The sequence below is a fragment of the Balearica regulorum genome, chromosome 2 (assembly GCF_011004875.1).
Source record: "Balearica regulorum gibbericeps isolate bBalReg1 chromosome 2, bBalReg1.pri, whole genome shotgun sequence".
NCBI lineage: Eukaryota > Metazoa > Chordata > Aves > Gruiformes > Gruidae > Balearica > Balearica regulorum.
Genome location: NC_046185.1, coordinates 113333862 through 113354559, shown reverse-complemented (window position 1 = coordinate 113354559; position 20698 = coordinate 113333862). Strand labels below are relative to the sequence as shown.

The following is a 20698-nucleotide window of genomic DNA, read 5'->3' as shown; positions in this document are numbered from 1 at the left end:
AATAGCACGGGCGGAGGAGAGACACTGCCCGCCCGCGATCACGTCACCGCTTTTCCGTCAGGAGGGAGGGAAAACGGAGCGGTAACGGCCACCGCGACAACCGTCGCCTTGCCGCCGCTGTCAGCGGTGTCGGGGCCGCCGTGACCGCGCGATGCGCTACCGTAACCCTCGCCACCCGCGGGGTGGGAGGGCAGGCCGCACGGGGGGCACCCCCCCGCTCCTGCGGCCCGCAAGGGAGAAGGTGCACCCCAACCTCCCCCTTCCCTTACGGGCAACGGGCGCGTTTCCGCGGGCAGGGGCGTGCGAGGAGCGGGCGTGGGGAGCTCCACCTGCGCCCGGGGAGCGGGAGGTGCGGCCGCCCCGGCCGCTTGTTTTTTCTGTTGTTTTGCTTCCATAGGGACTGCTCTCCGGATGGCTGGATAAGCGATTACCAAGACATCATTTTCATCTTAAGGGGGCATGGGAAATCAGTGCAGAGACGTCATTTGCCAGAACGCTGGTAATAGGGGTTTGTGAGCCCTTACGTGGCGCAGGGTCTCTGCGTTGGCACAAGCTTTCGCAAGCCGAAGAATCGGGCACCTTGTTATTACAAGGGCTTACGAAAGCTTCTGACTATGAAATGCTCCGAAGTTGCTTTTTGAAACCGCCTGAAAACCTACCTGCTGATAATAAAGCGACGTTGCTTTCATTTACTGCACCCTGAAACCTTTGGAGTACCCTTCTGTTTGTAAACCTGAGGTATATTGTTTACAAATAGAGTACCGTTAAAGGTGGAAACGCAGCGTTTCCCACCGTTGTCATTCTTTGAAACTAGGGGGAGGAAATGTTCTTGGCCGCTTTAAGTTAAAACCTATGGCTTTAGGGCCCCAGTTGGAAGAGATTTGTGTGTGTGTGTGTTCAGTCCCGTCAGCGTGGATGCAGAGAGCTGTCAGCAGTAGCTGGTATTCATTCTCCAACAACGGGGGGTATTTTGAAACTTGCTGTGCTGACAGTGATGTGGTATGAAGGCTAGAAATACATTATGCTATTTGCAAGAAACACTGAACCATGTCGTCTTCTGTACAGCACCAGACTAAGGAGCCTGTATGTGGTAACCACAAACGTCTAGAAATATTTTCACTGAAATACACTCCTCCCATCCTTAAGTAATTTGAGGAAAAAAGTGGATAGGAAATGGATCGCTTCCTGTACACTGACCAAAAAAATATAACCAAGATACATCTACAGCAAACATAAACTGCTCCAAGTTTTCCTAATTTTTTGCTACATGTTTAAAAAAAAAAAAAGTACTTTTCAGCAGTCTGTTTAGCTGTAGATAAACTGAGACTGGCAATGATCCTTTTTTTGTGTTCCCATTAAGACATCTATGCATACATCAGATGGCAGCAGTGACTTGTGCACGCTGATTTCTAGTGAGAACAACTGTTGATTTGGAATACCTTAAAAAAAACTCATCCAAACCTACAAGCTGTAATAGGTAAGTATTTTGAAGCTTTTTATGTTCTCTTTTCTATAGGTGAGCTTGAAACAGAGGTATAGGAAAAAGTCTCCAGGACTAAAGGGGCAAACCACCTGAATAGCAGTCCATGAGGAAATGAGATAAAATGGGCAATTAAGTTTACTGCAGCCATAAAAAGCAAAAATTCTCTACTTCAGTCAGGTAGCCTCTTCCCTCTAAATACAACATGCAGCAGCATGGCTGTGCAATTCAGAGGTTAGCAAGTGAGAGGGGCCTTGCCTGATGAATGCTTTGGGAAACCCTCTTAACAACCTTCAGACTCCTACTAAATCCGTGATTCTCTCACACCTATGTGCTCTATTACAAATGCTAGCTCATGTTCTCTTCTTCTCTTCAGCATCCACAGATTACACTCTAATTTTAAACCTAAGTCACTAAATGTAGTATGTGAGTTTGATGGATAGATGCATAATTGAAAGGACACTAGCTCCGACAGCTATCAAATAGAAAAGCAGAGCTTTGTTAATTCTTTCATAAAATTTATCCAACACAAAAGAGAGCTCTGTAGTATTTCCCTGGAAAATTTAAAGCTTGAGATAGTATGTTCTGACTGTTTCTCATAATGCAGATGCTTGCAAAGGACTAAAGGCTATGCAGAAGAGAACAAATATGAGACTAAAAATAATGATAAAAGATAGGTTATTTTTTCCTACACTAAGGTCTTAGTTACTACAGAAAATGGTAAGATGAATTAATTAAGTGGAACTCTATTAATGGGTTGCAATAATATTAACCCAACACAGTAATCATATTGCAGTTAGATATTTTCATGGGGATTTTTTTACTATAGCAAGGGTTTTTTGTTGTGTAAATTGCAATGTACATAATCACCTCCTGTTCTCTGCAGGAGGTGCCTAACCTGGGTTTTAGGAAGAGGTGAAGTAATATTTGTATGTATCATTTAATCATATATAAATTGGTGCCATTTAAAAAAATCAAGGACAATGTGAATTTCTGTGCTTTTGAATTGGTACAAACCAGCGATATTTTGTGATACACGGATGTGTCTAGTGTTGCTTACATAATACAAAGTGGTATCCCACATTAAGTGGTAGTATACACATTCTGAAGAAATATATAATAATTCTGCAAAATACTATAATAAGCCTTTTAAAAAGGCTTTAAATGTTTCAGCACCTGGGCAAGTTTGATTAAAACATATTGCAATATACAAAGCATTTACTCTAAACGCCACAGAAGTCTTGGAGGTGATGTCTGGAACCATATTCTCACACACACACGGTGTCAAAATCCCTTACTTAAATGAATAGTACCTTATTTCTAGAAGGTCAATATGATCTTAGTAGATTTCTTTGTGAAGTTAAAAGCAGTAGTTGAAAGTGAAGATTTGCCCTTCCTTTTTTATCTTCCTTCAGTACACCAGTTAACATAGGCAAAACAAAAGAAAAACCACCTCACTGTAGTGTCTGTGAAAGATAAATGTATTTCTGCAAACAGCACTGGTTATGGTAGATAATTAAGAATAAAGGTCCGTTCCAAATTAAATCTATAGCAGTTGTAAATGTATTTTCATGGGAAAGGGAATAGAGCATAAATGTAAAAGACTGTTTTCATAGCAGTCTAGACTTCTCTAATTGTCAGCGACAGTAGCCCGCACATAGCTGCAGTCCCATTCCATACCTTTTGCTTGCACTAGTGTGTGCCAGACCTTTCCCTTAGTCATTTCTGCGTGTTGAGTCTGCAGAAAACTAACCTGACAAAAGAGCAAATCATTTTCTGCTGACTTACTGCACTGAGTCCCCTGAGCACAGGAGCTGCTGCAAGAGACAGAGGCAGGCAGGAGCTGGATAGCTTTACATTGCCAGAGTTATTTCAGATTGCTTGGCAAAGACTGTATGTTCCTGAGCAATTTGCTTAACTTTAAAATGAAGTAATCCCACTAAGCGCTACTTCAAGTTCAGCTAACAAGCAACTTGTTACTGAAAGAATTGATAATACCTCAACAGGTGACTATCTCAATTGCTAGTGATGGTTGAAGTATTCATGCCCATGGCCTCCAGCCAGTCTAATCTGATTTTTAAAATGCTGTCTTTAAATTACTGCAGCTTTCTGGAAGTCACAAAAAAGCCACGGGCATAAATTATTAATATGGCTTTCAACACTCTTTTCCACACCTACAACTCCAATTACTTTGTGAAAAATGTACGAATTTGCTAGCAGCTAGTTCTTTCAATAGTCATCCATCACAAATATGAAAAGACATAAAGCAATATAACATATGTAGCTTTTCTGGTAACTTTTTAATGTTGGTTCATATTTTGTTTGGAAAGGTTTGCCATATTTCATTTTTTCTTTACATCATCATCATGCTGTTAAAATATTCCTATTATTCCTACTGGATAATATTTGACATTACTTTAAAAAATAAATGAATGTGAACTGGTAATAAACAAACCTAATCAGATGGGAGCACTAATCATGTAACAGGAGTTGCTGTCCAGACCTTTGGTTCTTTACAGACAGTTTATGGAATGCTGTGTTTGGTAATAATTCCAGTTTTTATTCCTACTAATAAAATTCAAAATACTAATTAATGTTGACATTAAAGCAGTCAGAGAGTGTATCATACAGAGGTGCACAGGTAATCAGTTTCAGTTAGGAAGTATTTTGATCAACTTCAGTACAAAGGTTACAAATGACAGCATGTTACCTGATAGTGCAGTGAAAACTGTGACAAGTCATTGTACCTGCAGCCAATGAACGAGGAGAAATAGTTGTGCAAGTAAAACCTTTATAGTGCTGTGATTAGAACCCTAAAAACTTTAATATGAATAAAATGGATAATCAGAGCATTTGTCTAGCCTGATTTGATTGCTATTTTTACTTTTGTACCTAAATGTTGTGACTTACAACCACCACCAGATGACAGTGTTTTAGAAGATTATAACTATGCCTCTCTAGAGTCATTGTCAGTATTATAAATGCAAAGCTATACCAACAGTGGAACGAGAGTTTACAAACATTCAGGTCAGGGAATTGACAAAAACTAAAGTTTATATATCAGCTCTATAATCCTCCCATGTACAAAGTATAGGCTGCTCTAAGTAACTTGCTGGATATCAAATACTAAATTTCTTTACCGTGTAGCTGACTTCATGGTTGCTTAGCAAACAGTCTATTTGCTGCTTATTTTTGTAGTCATATATTCACCTGCGGTGCCCAGATATCGGTCTGATCTCAGTGAAGGTAAAACTGAGCAAAAAAATTCATTGATAGTCATTTGAATAAAGATAGTAAGTGACTTGAGGGAAAAGTCAGATTTGTGAGTTTAAAATGCACAAGGCTATGAAAAGAGCAAGGGCACTGTCTGAGAAAGCTGAAAGGTAGCCTAAAGGCTGCAGTTGTTCAAACTGACAAGACGAGGAATAACTCACTTCAGAGTGAAGAAAAGCTGACAGGCATTGCTGTTCTGCACCTTGGGAGGGACAGGAACCTCTCTGCTATAGTGAGAAAGTTGTTCAGAGATCACATTTCGTACCACACACCTCTCTTTCCAAAAGTTCAAAGTGCAAGCTCAGGCATTGAAGACTACTAAGAAACACTGCATAAAATTGGCTCACTAGTTAGGACTGCAGGAGGAGGAAAATTATTTGGATTTATTCAGCTGAAAGACCGTGAGCCATCTTTTTGGGAATGGGCATATAAGACATGGAGAGATATAAAAGCGAGTGCGAGGATTTGATCCTGAAAAAGTCTTACTTTCCCCTAAAACAAAAATCTTCATTTTATCACTACCTTGTTAAGTGGCGTTTCCTTTCTGCTTTGTCTAGAGTGTCAAAACCTTTCTCCTAACTTCCATTTCACTTTAATTGTACTTTAAAAGCTTTGCATGCAAAAAGGGAGCCAATGATACTGTAAAACAGCAGATCCTTTATATCAACAGTGATGCTAGTCAGGAGTTTGATTTTAAATTAGCTGGCAGCAGACTCTCATTTGAGTACTTTCTTTCTTATTTCTGCAATCACAATATAAACTTAAAGAAAAAAAAAGAAAATCCCAACAAATCTACATAGGCAGGGACCTTGTATCTAAAAAGAGAAAATATTTTGCTCCTGAAGGCAGAGGAGTGGGCTGGTTTCAAGGAGACTTGGGTTCTATTCCCAGATCTTCTAGTGCCCTGGTCACCCACCCTGGGCAAGTTATTTTGCATCTCGGTGCTTCTATTGGTATTTTAATGAAGAACAGTGATGCTACCCAATTTCCTGTAAACAAATGGTTAGTTTTCCTCTTTGCTTGCCCAACTGCTGATAGAAAGGTCAAAGGAATGACTGCTTATTGCTTAGATGCTTTTTAAGAACACTGAGATACGCATTCATGAAACACAATTATCTCCCTGCTGGGATTTTTCTGATTCTATGATAATATTTTCCCCTTAAGCACTGTCATTAAGAAACAGCAAATGATTTTGCTTAATCATTTCTAGATAGCAGGGCTAAGAATACATGCAAGGATCTTGAGACACTGAGGTTATTCAGTTGGGAAGAGCTAAAAAACTAATTTAATTTGTGTGATCCCTTTAACTAAAGTGCAGAACATCTAAAACCACATCACTGGAGACACTACACCCAGCAGAATTCACTGCTGAGGAAAGTCACTGAGTCATAGCATGACAGATTCTTAAAAAAGCTTACTGAATAACATTTGCAACTATCAAGGTAAGCAACTATTTCAAGGAGAATCAGGAAGTATTATTCCCAATTACTATACTGTATAATTTGATAGGTCATTAAGGAAAACATTCACTTTCCTTCTACAGCATCAAATTTATGAAACTGATGGATGCAGAATACAGAAAACAGTGATTTAGGAAAAATTATACTACTTTCCTGCATCACAGTTTCTAAAACCTACAGAACAGAACAAATACACATTTTTGTTCTGTGCTTACATTACACAAAGCCATTACACATAAAAGCACAAAGACAATAGGTTTATGTAGCTAGATCTATCAATTACTGCTTGAATTCAGGACATACAAAGGTTATGAATGTAACATATCTCTAAGAATGCTCAACCAATTGCAGACTAGGAACTTGTCAGCATTCAAGAGAATATCCTGATACCGGTATATTGTTGCTTTAGTATTGTCATACTCTAAAATCCCTACTACTCTTACTTTTCAAATGTTTTGGAGAGAAGTGTTTCTCATCCTCCTTAACCCCTTTTTCTAGCTCCCTGGATTTACTACAAGTTTTGCCACCCACTGAGTAGGGTGGAATATCTGGTTGAAGAGACCTGAGGGCTTTAGGCCTGAAGTCCCTTTCATGTCTGACCTACTTCTCAATGACAGGCCCACAGGGCACTTCTACATAAAGAAAAGTAACTTACTTTTCAGTTGAAAACAGTGAATACTTCATCAACTCTGCTGAACTACTACAGGAGCAGAGTTATTATTCAGTCTTGATTTACATACATGATACCTGGCTTTCTTGAAGTGCTTTAGAAACAAATGCATGGTAGGTCTGGTGGCATGCCCATAAAATAAACATGAGTCATTTTACAGGCGAGTAAAGTGAGTTCTGGAAAACTCAAGATACTGCACAGCAACTTAGTGGCAGATATGGGATTGAAACATAGACCATTTGATACCATTGCCAGACATAGCATTTAAAATATTTTTAACCCCGTGGTCTAGAAAAAAATCCCTACTTAACTGCATATACACATAATCAAAAAAGATGCTCCCCTTGCTGTATTCTCATGCTATTTCATCATCTGTAGGAGCTCACCTGTGTATAAGGATAACAGGCTGACATGCTGTCCTGGTTTCAGCTGAGATAGCGTTAATTTTTCTTTCTAGTAGCCAGTATAGTGCTGTGTTTTGGATTTAGTATGAGAATAATATTGATAACACACTGATGTTTTTAGTTGTTGCTTGGTACTTGTACTGTCTACACTAAGTCCAGGACTTTTCAGCTTCTCACGCCCTGCCAGGTGTGCAAGAAGCTGGGAGAGCACAGCCAGGACAGCTGACCCAGACTGGCCAAAGGGATGTTTCCTACCATATAGCATCATGCTCCATATATAACTGGGGAGGCTAGCCAGGAGGCGGGACTGCTGCTCAGAAACAGACTGGGTGTCGGATTGTTTTATTTTCCTTTCGCAGGTGGTAAGCAATTGCATTTGTACATCGCTTGTATTATTGTTGTTATTAATATTAATGATGTTGTTGTTGTTATTTATTCTCTTCCTTTGTTATCCTATTAAACTGTTTTTATCTCACCCCATGAGTCTGTTTTTCCATTCTCCTCCCCATCCCCTTGGTGGGGAGGAGTGAGCAAGCAGCTGCGTGGTGCTTAACTGACGTCTGGGGTTAAACCACAATGCATACTTCCTATTTATTATCCCTCTTGTCTGCAAAGAAATACTGCCAATGCAGACTCTTGAGATGTGAAGCACTTCTTTGACTTGACAAAACTATTATTTAAAAGGAAGCAATTACCAAACTGCTCAGAATGCTCCAACTATGTGATTTTGCATCTTCATCTGTTAACATGCACTATTTCAAATTAAACTCAAATTCTAATCATCAAATTGTTCTCTCTCAGACTTTGCTCACCTTATTTTGTCACTTTGATTCCACACTCCTCTTTTGCACACATGAAGTTTTTCCCTGCTTATTTTAAAAAGGCCAGAGACATTGGGTTTGGCTTAACAAATACCAGGTACAGCTCACAGTATAGTTATGTTTAATTATTAATATAAAATATTCCTTATTGAATTTGTAATACAAAATATTCCTTATTGATGAGTGTATCTATTAAAATGGATCACTTACCTTCTAAGTGGCAAAGTACCAGTTTTCCAACTATCCAAAATAAACTCTGATGCTTGTAATTGAAGTATTACAATGTTACATTTACAGAGGCAAAAAACACTTAAAAAAACCCCAACAACCCACAAAACAGTGACAAGTCTTCACATAAGTACGTCCTCTGTTAATTTGCTTCGAACCACCTGGACTTTCCTGTTCTGAAAGGGGAGAGGGTGTTAACCTAAGGGTTGCAATTATACAGTTCAATTCATAGTAAATGCAGTATGTACTCAAACTATCACATCAAGAAAAACTAAGCTAACCTCGTCCTCCAGCACTTGAAACTTCATTTGGAACAATACCTGTGAGACAGATGCTCAGTTGATGGGGACTGCCTCAGTATTGAACTGCATTCAGTGTCTTTGGGCCAGACGGACATTATCTTCATAATCTGAAAGCTGAGCTCTAGAAAGATACTAGCAATTGTACAAGTTTGGTACTACAACATAAAGCCAACTAGCTTGACATAAAAAGAGCAAGACAACTGTGTCATTTATTACTCTGTCTGGCTAAATTAAAGGATTTCAGGCAATTTGATTATTATTTCCAACACTGCCAGGTCCTTCTTATGACACCAGGAGCCACACTGTGAGCTTCTATTCTGATATAGCACCAATTTGCATGCAACCGATGAAACTTAGAGTTACAATGCAAGTCACTGTTTACTAATTTACAGTATGATTTTTTACTCTGAGAATCTTTTATATTAAATGTATGTGATAATACTTATTCACAGAAGTATTACACTGAACTACTTACCAGAGATGAAGGCCAGACCTTGTGCTCAGGCAGGGGGGCCTGCTGTAGATACTTGGGTCAGAAAACACAGAACTCATGGAAACACTGAGATGTAATTCTATCTCCTACTGGTAATGACTAGAATAGAAACATGTTATTTAGTCTTTGATTTCCAAGCGTAAAGTATCACGTATTGTTTTTCTATTATCCTACCTTATTCAGTTCATCTCTGTAACTACCCAAAATAGCAAGAAATGTTATTTCTACATCATGTAGCTCCCTAGACCTCTGTTCAACTCATTCTTCAATATAAACTGCCACAATCCAAAGCACCAAGATAATCTTGCAGTTAGGACGCTGAGAGAAGAGAAAAGGCCCATTATGGTCAGAGAAAGCGTTGCAGTCAGTTAAAATTTCACAATTATACTATAAATATGCACACAAATACTTAAAAGGAAGGCACAACTTCCTTTTGGCTCTGTTCAGATACTCTAAGAAAGATAACTCTTCACTTGCTGTCGTAACACATTATGCTATTATATAATTCTTGTTCAAAGCGTACTCTAATAGTTTGCACTGAAAATGTTTCATGCAGTGTTTTCTCTTCTTCCTCCATGTACTAAAAATTGCTTTCTTCAAGTTAATCTAATTAAGCACAGTATGAAGGTTCATACATTCATTAATTTTATTATTCAAAATATTTTTCTAGATATTTAATTCTTTATAGTCTAGTGGTCCAAACTTTTGCTAGTCCATTAGGGACAATACTAAGCAAGTAACATACTGCAGGTAAGATCAAATTTTGTTCTTGCCAACCTCTGTTACAACCTTCTCATTTCTTACAGCTATGAACAATGTCAGAAAGTCTCATTGGGTAATATACTGCCCACAAGCCATGTGGGGCTTGGGGTCTTCTGGTGTAGTCCATTTAGCATGTGCTCAAGCAGGAGCCACACAGGAAAGTTAGGAAAGTTAGGTGTAGGGAGGTAACTGCAGACTATTATGAAATAACAAACCACCGTGAATGAGGCTGCTTTAGCTTCTGTGGTGTCAGTAATCTAGAGTACAGAGTCATACTTACAAAGCATTCTCTTGTTGCCATCACCTTACACCCTGCAAAACAGCCATGAAGATATCAAGCAGTTTTGGAAGTGCCTTCTCTTACCTAAGCAGCCTGAAATACTTCAGAATCAAGGTGGTATTTCTCTGGAATTCAAAGGAGAAGTTGCTGTTTCAGCAAGAATACCTAGCCTTTCAAAGCAAAACTGGAAAAGCAGACTTCATACAGGTAAACATAGCAGTTGCTCAACACGAGCCTCAGAGTGAAGAGAACATAGGTGGTAGACTGCAAACACAATTCAGAGCAGAGAGACAGGTACACGAACAGTCTTCAAATCACTCTTTGTCCAAAAGTAAATAAAATTTCTGACTTTTAAGTTCAAAGATTTGCACTTTTTGAATGAAGTTTTGGGGTCTTTTAGCACTAAATTACATAGGAATAAATCCAGTTGCATCATTCATGCAGACGCCCTAAGAAGACAAAAGCAGAAAGGATCAAGCCAAAAGCTTTGTTATATGGTGCAAAGGAAATAATGAAGGAGAGAGAGTTCCCTTATGCTTATTTAAGAAGATTACCACTGCAGACAAGAAATGTAACTCTTATGAAATAAACTCCATTAATGACAACTAGTAATTTTATTTCTAGTTACTGAAACTGATTTCATTTTTGCTGGAGTGGAAGAATTTTATTGTTTTGCTTAACACAAAGACTGCTCAAAGCTTAAGGCTGCTCAAGGACAGAAATACTGAAAGCACAGAAAACTGAGGTTTGCCTCCAATATTTCCTGAGAATATGGTTTTTAGGAGGGAAGGGAGAAGAATCTAAATACCGAATACACTTAAAAGGCTTGCTGACTGAAATTAAACACTTTGAGAATCAGAAACATATCAGGTACATTAGTCAACACAGAAAATATTTCTAGTTTTTAAATCAAACCCAAGAATTGTTTGCTTTTTAACATCATCTTACTGACTGCTGTATTTTATATACTGAAGTATATTTTTGTTCATTGATATATTTGGAAATATGGGAAAATACTGAAAATATAAACTATTAACAGAATTCAAAATGTGGCTCAAAGTCAGACCTCGCAGTACAAATACAGAAGAGGCAAAGGATCAGAAAAATAGCATCACTGTAGAGATAAGCACAGTACTGAGAGACGAGAGCAGTGGTACTGCCTAACACTGATGCAAGTATCAGGTCTTCAGTACCCCAGTGTAACAACCTTCATATCTTTGTGATCCTGATCTTCCAAGCGCTGTTACTACAGCCACCTGCAGCAAGAGCCTACTCCCTGCCAGTGAGAGGCCGCAAACGGCAGCAGCTTTCATCAGCTGACTGGGGAGAGCTTATACTTTTGCACCTACTCCTCTCTCTTCTTACCTTTACTACACCCTTGCAAACTCCACTCCTTTGTCTTCTCTCTGCTAAAGTAAAAATTGTTCTCAGTCCTGGGTTTCGGCCAGCTGCCTGGCTTAGTGTGGTGAGCAGCTGCTTCCCAGGTGGCCAGCCAGAAATGGCATTGAACCCTCACGCTCGTGGGTCGGGGCACCTGGGAGGCCACGGTGCCTCCCACTGCCTGCTGCCCTTGCACAGACTTAGCACCCTGCCAGTCCTGGGCTGGCGTCAGAGCAGCTGGGGGAGCCACTGGTGTTACTTTGGGCTCTCACTTTTGTCATTATCAAGGGAATGATTTCAAATTAAAAGACTCCGGATTTTTTACAAAATCTCCAAGTCAAACTCTCACGTTTCTCATGTTAACCTAGCACAGTCAAAGGCAGATGTAAGACAGTTTAGTTCAGTTTTGCCCTTTAATCTTATATTAAGTTGGCAAAAAAAAAGAGCCAGTAAGTAAACTAATGCCACCTAAGAAAAGCTTAGATGAATTTCAGTACGTCATCTTTACAACTGTTTTCTTGATTCCAGTAATTTCTGGGGTAATGTTTTACAAAACCTCTCTTAGTAGCCATTCTGGATGCTACTCCTTTAAATCTGACAAAGACAAACAATACAACCCTCAAATACCTAATTTGAAATAAGATAGTTTTTACTGTTTTTCCTCATCCTGTATGAAAGTTTCTTAAGCTTCTTTTCCCCCCTCCCCCTTTTTTTTTTTTTGGTGAGGAAAAGCCATGCATGTTTTAACAGTAACAATGTATTATAGTAAACAAGCCAGGTTTTTTTCCTGTTCCAGGCTATATTCCAGACATTACTTCTACACTTACCAATGACAGATTATAAGGGACACAGCTATTATGTAGTTTCAAGCAACTAAATTTCAGTTGTATTGACCCAGATCTTCATGTTTAAATGCCAGTTACCATCCCACTGGTTATGTTTGGTATCATCTTTTACAAGCAACGCAGCCAAATGTCCTCTCTCTAATGTACAAAATGTAGATAAACGCAGATGCAGAACTCGTTGTTCTAAAAATGAATGTGGCTGTCTTGCTTACCAGGAATTGAGAACTGTGGTATTTCCCTCAGGAAACCGGCAAAGCTTGAAAAGTCAGCATACATCTTTCTTACGCTGGTCTGGTGACTATTTAAATTTCTTCTCAGAGGTTTTGAAGTAAAGCAGACATGGAGAGTTAGGAGAATATTGTGACATCTTCAGAGAAGGAGTAACCTAACAGCATGAAATGGTTATTTAAATAATTGCTTCTCATTAGACACTGCAAACTGTTTGAGATTCCACTTAGCCTAGTTTTAATATTTAATCTATTAGTACTTGATGTTCTGTTTTATTCATATATTTTGCATGTACACGTATTTTATATATATAAACAAAAGTTACAGTTTCTGTTGGTGATTTGAAGGATTCTTAAATTGGTGGATTAACCCGTTCTATTTTTATGAATAAATCCTAAAAATATTTTTCAGCCCTCAGTAAGTAAAGAATCTGATGTCTATAACAAAGTAGCAAAACTAAGTTGTTGCATAAAAGCTTAAGGTGTGGTTCAAAGCATAGCTTTGCTCTGAAAAATTACTGTAAAAACAGTATGAAAAAAATCTGTATTTATTGTGCCTTGGTTCTGACACCAGATATGCTTTTTGTAGTCGTGTAGAGAGTTTGGGGGTTTTGGGGGGGATTTTTTTTTTTTCCCCAAATTGCCAGGGCCACAAACTAAACCTTGCTCCCTGTAGTCACCCAGCATTATTTCTTGCTCACGTCTCACTTCCTATAACAAAAGTTCTCCCTGACAGTGTCCTCACTACAGTTGTGCAATCCCATTTTTTTTAAAAGTGATGCCCTTGGTGACACCTGCGCAAGCTGAGCTGAGGTTGCATAAGTAACCAACTGGCTCTCTTAACTGGATGCTAATAAACAAGTCTGCACAAGAAACTATAATCCAGTTTGAGTGTGCTCTCTCTCTCTTCTTCAGTGGAGTTGGTTGGAATAGTAAGTGTACAAAATATTCAGGGATGAATCATCACAAAAGTTACTGGACCTCCTTTCAAATGCTACAGAAATGTTGAGCAAGGCTGACGTGTCACCCTTCAGAATTAAATCATGCCTGGAAGCAGAACTGCCCAGTATATACCTGGAGTGACATTTGCTTGCTTTTATACTGCTTTTACATTTGCTCAGCCTAGAAACAACAGATTCTTTCTCTTGCATCACCTATAGCTTTGTTTACTCTGTTTCAATTAGTTTGACTTTTGCTAATATAATTCAAGAAATCTCAGAGAGTTGCATAGGTGTAATTTAGGACATCCCTTAACAATCATGATTACTTGCATGATTGTCTTAAAAAGCCCTTGTAAAGGCTCAACAAAACTTTAGAAATTGCAAATAATCTTTTCTTGTTCATGTATCAAATACAGGATTCCACAATGTTAATGGCTTTTTAGATCAGAACTGCACATTACATAGAGAAACACAAAACTTTCTTTTTGGTCAGGTCACAAAGGTTTTTGGCTAGGTCACAAAGGTTGAGCTGCCATAGCCCTCAGAAGATTCAACAAGAAGTACACATAAATTTGCTACAAAATCGAAGTAATCCTATGCTCAAGCTCTAAAATGCAATGTACATTTAAAGGAATATTATCAACTTCATTTAGTTAACTTAAGTATTTTCAAATTATATATCCACTTTTCAGTTTGGCCAGTTCTAGTGTTACACTAGACATTTGGAGTCTTCTAGTAGCTTCACTCTCTAGCTGAATAAAAGATCCACATATTGTCATGAGAAAGACTGAAGAGGTATATGCTATATTACAATCCTGTGTAAAGTAAATGATTAAAGAAAAATGTCAACAGGTTAGACTTTACAGACAAGTAAGACGTGGTTTAAACTGTATTTAATTTACATGAATTATTATGAACATTTTTGTGAATTTTTCTTCTTCCTCGTTGTTTTCTTGTGTTTGAGTCCCATTAGCATAGCATTTCTCTGTGATGTTAAGAATAGGAACTTACCTTTTTTTTTTTTTTTTGTGTAGTATGATAGTCCTAAAAATTCAAACATTGGAGCTACTATCTGCTTTAATCATGGCTTGGCAAAGCTGGTTTTGCTCTAGATCTTGGGTGCACGTACCTTATAGACAAATATTACTTAATTTCCAGTCATCCAAAGCTTAGACATATGCTGATTTTCAATTTAGTAAATGGAATTATTAAACCAAATCTGCTTAATTTGAACAGGCTGTTTCTCTCAGGAGTGCTGAGTATCCAGAGCTGCTATTGACTGAAGTGACACTGTCTGCTCAGAAGGTATAAAAAAACTGGATAAAAATGACGAAGGATACAAAGTTACCATTGACTGGCATCTCTGAGCAATATACAGATTTGACAATCTCTATAGTAAAGTGCAGTGCAGAGCCTGACATTTAAAATTTTAATTTCAGCATCCTCTTGCTTCTCCAATTTAACAGTACTTGTATGAAGGAAGCAGCCACCTTCACCTTCAAATAATTATGCAAATTAACGTCAGATACACACCAAGAGAGAAGTAGTGCACTGAAGCAGCAAGCAGCAGCATACAGGCTCTATATTAATGGAAAAGAAGCATCTCTCTCAATTTGGCTCTCAATTATTCCATTTGGTTGTTTTTTTAAATGCATTAGAAGGTCAACTTTGTTGCTGGAGAAAATGAGATGAAGGCTTAGTGAAAGCTATTTTTGTTATATGGAGAGCCTGTGTACTTGAGATCTTGAAGAGAATTGTAAAAAAGTGGTTCCTTCAGGTAGGAAGCAAAAATAAAAGAGTATTTTAATATTTATTGTATTTTCTAAAAAAGACAAAAAAATAGTAGATATATCTTAGTTACTTATATTAATAATTTGTTCACCTCTGCATACCTGGTGGGAACACTGTAGTAGGTGAAGATAATTTGGGTTGTGGGGATATCAGGCATAGGAGAGTTCTGATAAATGCCCATTAGATTTTAGTGTGTTATAAAATCTGAATGTATTGAAAAGTAACATTTAAACTTTACATTGTAATGACATTTCTACTTAAAAAAAAAACAACCCAGGCATCAGAAAAATGACTAAGAAAAACATATGAGTACATACTAAAAGATCCACGTGTTTACTCACTTATGCTTAATATAGACACTGTTTGTTAGTTTTGCAAACTCAACACAACTGTGTAAGGATGAGGTGATTTCCTCTATGCGGCTTGTGTGTTAACAGTAAAATCAACTAGCATTTACACAACCTCTTTTGGGGGATATATAATACACAGAGAATATATCATAACTTCAGACTGAGTTTCCAATAATTATATTTAGCATAGGAACTCATCCGTATTTCTGTGTGTATCAAACTGAATGTAAAGACATTTAGAAGTACATCTATCAGGTCTGTCAGAATAACGATACTTGGAACTCTAGTTGGTTTTACAGTGGAATAATAATGAAAAGCTTTCTATGAAAATTAAATATACCGCTATGTATAATACAAAACCCTTCAAATTTTAAAGTAAAACTTTAATTTTAAAATTAATTTTTCATAATACAGCCTCATTTTAATAAAAAATAGTTTCTCGCAAACTCTCAGTCCACAAACCTTATTAAGATATTTCATAATTTATCTACATCGAAATGGGATCGAACATCATAATGCCAGTATCTTCCCCTTATTTCTTATTTAACAAGCTGATCTTTGGACACTGTTCAGAGCACTCTAGTGCTTAAAATGTTACTGTATAAAAATGGATACTAATCCATAGCAATTACAAAGAAGTCTTCCTATAAACACATTCTAAACATAAACCACAATATTCTAGTGTTTACCTTATTTCTAAAAGACTTAAAAAACCCAAAAACCAACCAAAACCCAAGCAAAACAGTGAAAATAGAAATCTAGAAAGCAAGGAGCATTCTGTTTTCAATTGTTTGGTCAATTAACAAATCTGTGTTAAAACAGATGTTTTCTAAAAAAGACTGCATTTACTTGGAAATGTAGATTTCTGGGAAAACACTGGCATATAAATTTTTCAGTTATGTCTACCCACAGCTATTCAACAGACTAAGTCTAACTCTTTCCCTGCTGAGGACACAATGGATCTGAACCAGAACTCAATGCAATTCTACTGCTGGAGAGCACCAAAAAGACTGGTGTGTGCTAATCCCCATCAAAATGCATTATATGTGCATAATTTCTACTGTGCCCTACAGATTTCTACACTATTAAAAGTAAATGAGGTAAAGGGAAAAACTAAATCTCACTGACCTGCAGTTACCTAGCACTACCAGTAACTTGTAGTCTATATTAACCCCTACACAAACAGCTGTGAAATGTGCATATCCCCACAACAAACACTCAAGAATTTTGAATGCTTTTTTCCATATATATGCAAAAACCTTACAGAGGAAGCCTGATAATAGTCCCTCAGTACTCCACTGAATTCTACAAAAGATTTAAATAAAGAATTTCGTGATTATGTTCAGCATACAGTCAGCATGCATTCTGCCTTATAACTATTTCAAATATTCTCTTTAAAATCTTAATTTTTCCCCATCATTTACATTTAATTCATGCAATCCATTACTTATTGCTTTGAATGTAACTGAAAAATCAGTATTACGTTGAATAAAGACAAGTGCCTCAATGGAGATGGTACTGAATCATTCTAAAGATCTTTTGACTGTGCCACAGGATTACTCATTCTTTTGCTGTATCTATTTAGTTTTTCAGTAATTAAAAATGTATTTTACTAGTCTAGTAACTGAATTATAAACTTCCCAGTGTCTGTAACTTTTCCATTTAACTTACAGTAGAAACTGTCTGATTGCTATGGTTCCCCAGACCTTATATTTTGTAGATATATTCTGGGTCCTAATAATTTCCAAGTTAAAAAATCAGTGCATAGAAGATCACATGCAAAAGGTCATCCAAGGAAGCCAATGCATTTTTTTTCTTTCTCCTGAATTTTTAAAAAAACATATAAATGCTGAGATTGAAAACATCTATTTAATATATATTAGTGTCTGTGTATCTGATGACAGAAATGTATCTTTAGCAGAAATTAAACTCTTAACAAAAGGTGGGGGAGGACAGGAGTGAAAGGGCCTCCTGTAAACACGTCCAATAACTGTTTTGAAAATTGAAACAAACAAACAAGCAAAAGTTGCTCCCTGCCTTACAAAAGGGGTTTGCACTTCTTTTACAGTATAGCCACACAAAGTTGATTTTCTACCTGTCACAAGGGAGTAGTATAACATCATTTTTGTCGGGAGGGAGGGAGCAATCTCCAAAAGAGGATTTACTACAGCTGGGAAAAACGATGTGTGTTCAGTTGTGCCAAATGAATTGCTGAGTGATGGTATCTGAACTGAGGAGATGCAAACTACAGCAAAGGAAGGGGACAAAATGGGAAGGAGAGAAATAAGTGGACAGAGGTGGTCAGAACTTCTTAAAATGATATGTTAAACCAATCTACCAGTTAAACTTATAGCTGGAAGTTATTCTTTCCATAAGGATGGGGGAGAGAGGGAGGACACAGGAGGGAAAATACATCACATGGCATCGGGGATTAAGTTAGACTATAATCCTACAGTTGTGCCATCACTATTACATTCTTAACCAGAAGCTGCAATAATCATGAAACAAAAGCTTCATGGGAAGATTAGAAATGCTAAAGAGAGGGACAAAAAAAGAACATATTCAAAACTGCACAAATAGCAAACATTACACAGAAAAACACATTTTTCTCTCATCAAAGTTGTTTCAGTGACAAAATCTCTTTAAAACTGTATACAAATTATTGCAGGAAGTTGACATTGTTGAAAGTGTTCCATACAACTGGCTTACAGATTCATCCTAGATATACCTTCTATACCATCACTCCAAAAAGAACTAAGATTTCACCCATGGCTCAACTGAGCAAAACAGTTTTAAAGAGAGATTTCCAGAGAAAAGGGAAAGGAGAGAGTAAATCAGCAGCTTCAATTCTGTATGACGAGGAATCTGAAGTAACCCGCTGTATAAAAAGACAACAGTGACGAGAAAATATATTCAAAGGCAGATCGAGTTATACTTCATTCATTCATTTATTTATTTTTTGCAGAAATTCATTATTAACAGAACAAGCTTTATAGTAGCTTCAGTAAGAATTTGTTCAAGGCAAATTCATAAATACTTGTATATTTTGTAACTGCAGCCATTTCACAGCAAAAGTTCAAATGTAACTTTCTCATTTTCTGGCTTCTAATTAAAGGTTTATAACGAAACTGTATATAACTTGACCATTTAACTACTCATTAATGATGCTGAACTCAGAATTGCTACTGTGACATCCTGTACCACTGCCCTGTAGCAACTGCACTGTGTATACCGTGCACCGTTTTTCAGTCAAGTAAACAATTGCTCTTTCAAGCCACAAAAATGCATGTCTGCTCTCAGAGACATGCATTTTGCTATATCATTAAAGAAAAATGTGCAGCCTATAATATCAAACAACTAAACGTACGCAAATACCCACACTTCATTGGAGAAAAATGTACAAACAATTGAAAACATTTACCCATTTATACAGCAATATATTAACAGAGAATCATCCCACACTTCAGAAGATTCCACACTAACCCCTCCACTCAAGAGGGAACAAAAGACTTCTCCCACCAGCTAGACCAAACCTCAGTGAAGAGTCCTTCTATAAGAATAAACTTCAAATAAAGATGTAGTTTTTAAGCCAGTGCTTTTTTTTTTGTCTTTCCTACTGACGTTCCATGAAAAACTTTATACTTCATCTCCCAGCAGTGAGATCATCATCTATAACTACAGAAATCAATGTGATGTTAAAAATAAGCATGGTGAGGCTATGCTGTATGATCAAGTGAGGAAAGAGATTGAGACGGTATAGGGTTTCTGAGACAGAAAGTTATAAAATACTAATTAAACTCAAGGAAGTTGTTTTATGTCTACTGTACTAGATTTAATTCACTTGCATGTCTCTTTTTGTTTACTTTATGCCCATCCACTTGAGCTTATTTTAGTAAGACAACATTTGACCTCTGCCAAGGGCTCTGGTGAAATGTTCTTGAGTCCTACCACTAGGCTTGTCATTGAAAATAATACTGCTTTTTCACTCCCATGTGATTTCTAATATGTGAAATGCCATCTCTTCCACATCTCTGATCATCTTTACTTTCTTAGAGACACCCTGTGTTTACTGACAAAGGTGTTGAAAAGCAAATGACTACAGATCTGATCCCAAGTCTTTCACAGCAGAGGCTCATCAATATGTTCATGAACAGTAGTTGGTTCTCTGTGTATAAATTGGGAGTACATTTAGTGGTATAGTAATTCTTTTCTATATGTTACCCTTAGGGACTCTGATGCTTGCTTATATTTAAGTTTTGATAGTACAGAAGTCCAGTTGTGTTTGGGCCAGCATAAGATAAGGTGTAAATGCTTGCACAGGATTTTTACCCATAAACCCTGACTGGCACCCATCCACCTAAATCTTCTGCAACCCTTGTGCGGCGTGCCAGGTGAAAATGGAGGGAGCAGGGCGCACAACTCGGTAGGGCGCAAAATCAGCGGGGCTGCTACGACGGGCCCGGCGGCGGCCGAAGCCAGCGACTCACGCTACGGTTCTGCAGGGGCAGCTGCAGCCTCCCGGGCCTCTCGCTGGGCCATTCCCTGGGGAACAAGGCTCGATAAAAACAAATCCCAGCTAAAACCGAGAAGCAAACGCAAAGGAGAAGGTCGCAGACCTACCTCTCCCCGCCACAGCAGTGAGTCAGCCGGCCTGCCCGGGTGATAAGGTGGGGGGGGGGGGGCGAGGCGGAGATTTGGCCGCCGACAGCGGGCGCCGCAGCCCTCCTCACAGGGTGCAGTCCCCCTCCCTTCGCTGCCTGCTGAGGAAAAGAGAAATGGCGGAGGGGGGGGCGGAGAGAGAGAAGAAGGCGCTTCTCCTCCGGCAGCGTATTAACGTCGGGGGCTGACTGTTGCCCTGTCTTGCCTTCCCTGAGCTGAAAGAACGCCTCAGGACACGGCGCCCATGCCTCCCCGAGCGCCAGCCGGGACCCCGCCACCGGAGCGCCGCCCGCCAACACCCCCGCAGCCGCGCCCGCCCGCTCTGCGCATGC

At 38.4% G+C, this 20698-nt stretch overlaps 1 protein-coding gene and 1 long non-coding RNA gene across 4 annotated transcripts in view; one reads left to right on the top strand and one right to left on the bottom strand.

Moving 5' to 3' along the window:
• Positions 1-3: 3 nt before the first annotated feature.
• On the bottom strand, positions 4-20572 carry LOC142600506 (uncharacterized). 2 transcript variants are annotated; one of them, XR_012834028.1, is made up of 4 exons: positions 20328-20572; positions 12611-12783; positions 9114-11582; positions 4-8656 (listed from the first exon to the last, which is right to left on the bottom strand). It is a non-coding gene; the product is annotated as an uncharacterized LOC142600506 (long non-coding RNA). The 2 variants fall into 2 exon arrangements; XR_012834027.1 differs by having other exon boundaries at positions 4-11582.
• LRRFIP2 (LRR binding FLII interacting protein 2) overlaps positions 20078-20698 on the top strand; it is a 58691-nt gene continuing 58070 nt past the window's right edge. For both annotated transcript variants that reach the window (XM_075745436.1, XM_075745420.1), the window contains exon 1: positions 20078-20344. The gene's annotated coding sequence lies outside the window, so the exon portion shown is untranslated. The remainder of the gene's footprint in view (positions 20345-20698) is intronic.